Genomic DNA, 1,863 nt, shown 5'->3' with positions numbered 1-1,863 from the left:
GCAGCAGTAGCTCATAGCAATTCATCATATAGCAGCAGCAGCTCATAGCAATTCATCATATAGCAGCAGCAGCTCATAGCAATTCATCATATAGCAGCAGCAGCAGCTCATAGCAATGCATCATATAGCAGCAGTAGAAGCAGCTCATAGCAATTCATCGTATAGTGGATCAGAATGAAAACTTGCAAAAAATCAGAGGAGATTCTCACCTTGTTGGATGAGCTCATCCTTCAACAGCACCTCAAGGCCACGGCCTGGGAGGTGGGGAGAGCGAATAAGGTGCCTTCTGCCGCAGTGTGGCATCAGCCATAGTTGTGCAGCGCCTGCTGGACTAGTGCGTTGGACAAACCATAGTGGAGCAGCTCCTGGAGACCATGAGAATGAGGGGCGGCACCAGAGGGAGGAGCAGCCAGGGAGATTTGCCCCTACCCGCCGGCCATGTAGCCTAGCTGGACAGTGCATCATCAAGGACCAGGCCAGATGGGACCAGTGGCAATGGCTTGCTGGAGGAACCCTAGTGCTGCAGACAGGGTATCGAGGTAGAGGGAAAGGGGAGAGGAGATGTGTAAGTGCATCTAGTGCCACCCCTAGTTGGTTTTGGAGTATTGACGACAAACCTAGTTGAGGGACTAATGTGTTTGTGAGAATTGCAGGATAACACAGGTAGAAGTCCCTCATTGATTCCGTTTTACTACCAGAGATGACCCCTAAAAATGTATGAAGACATTGAAGCCAAAGGTGGTATATGAAGATATTCACATTGAAGACTATGACAAAAGAAGACACGTTATGAAGCCTATGGAGCTCGAAGACTTAGATCTTTCGTAGTTCCTTTTCTTTTGTGTTGAGTCATAGGAACCACCGTACTGTTAAGTGGGGTCCAGGAGAACCAGTCAGAATGACTGAAGTGATGCCTAAACCAAAGACCTATGTCTTCGAGTGAAGACAATGAGAGTGAATCTTGTCCAGAGCCGGACAAGTCAGCTTTGCTTGTAGCCCAAGTAAAGTTGCCATGAGAGTTTGAAATCTGACCGTTGAGACACGTGTCAGTTCCTTAGTGACCCGGGGTCATTTCGGACAAATCAGGTCGGGTTGCCAAGTGGCTATAAATAGCCCACCCCCTACAATCATAAACGGTTGGCTGCTCAGATTTCAGTGTACGGCTTTTGTCGTTTGAGAGCAACCCACCTCGAAGCCTTTGAGAGAAAATTCCTAGCGAGGAGAAAAGCCCTAACCACCCAGAGCCAGAGAACATTGGGCATCACTTAAGTCTTCTTATCTGTGTGATCTGAAGACTTATTACACTTGAGGACTGTGAATTCTCCAGACGGTTAGGCGTCGCGTTCAGAGCATCCAAGAGACATTGTGGATTGCCAGTGAACGAAGTCTGTGAAGGTTTGGGAGTCTACCTTGAAGACTTACCAGAGTGATTGGGCGAGGACTACGTGACCTTAGCTCAAGGAGAACACGGTGAGGACTTGGTGTCCTGAGCTGCGTGTTCAGGACTGGGTGTCCGGGACTGTGTGTCCTAAGGTTTAAATACCTAGCCGCTCCAACCAGACGTATAGTTGTCACAGCAACTGGAACTGGTCCAACACATCATTGTCTTCAATGAGTCACCGGTTTCATCTTCACTTCCTTTTTCTTACTGTTACTCATTGTGAAGCCATTGCATGCTTGCTCTATCTTTTGTCTTCACAACGTGAATGTATGATCTGTTTGGCTTCATAACTTCTTCCTACCTGATCCTCATTACACTGCAGCTGTTTGTCTTTGTGCTTTCACTCTATTGAATACTTGACCATGGCTTGCCTAGTGTAATCTAACTTCCACTGCATAGTAATAGGCAAAATCTTCACTGTT

Source organism: Triticum dicoccoides, chromosome 4A (genome assembly GCF_002162155.2).
Source record: "Triticum dicoccoides isolate Atlit2015 ecotype Zavitan chromosome 4A, WEW_v2.0, whole genome shotgun sequence".
Classification (NCBI taxonomy): domain Eukaryota; kingdom Viridiplantae; phylum Streptophyta; class Magnoliopsida; order Poales; family Poaceae; genus Triticum; species Triticum dicoccoides.
Note: the sequence above shows the minus strand (reverse complement) of the source record.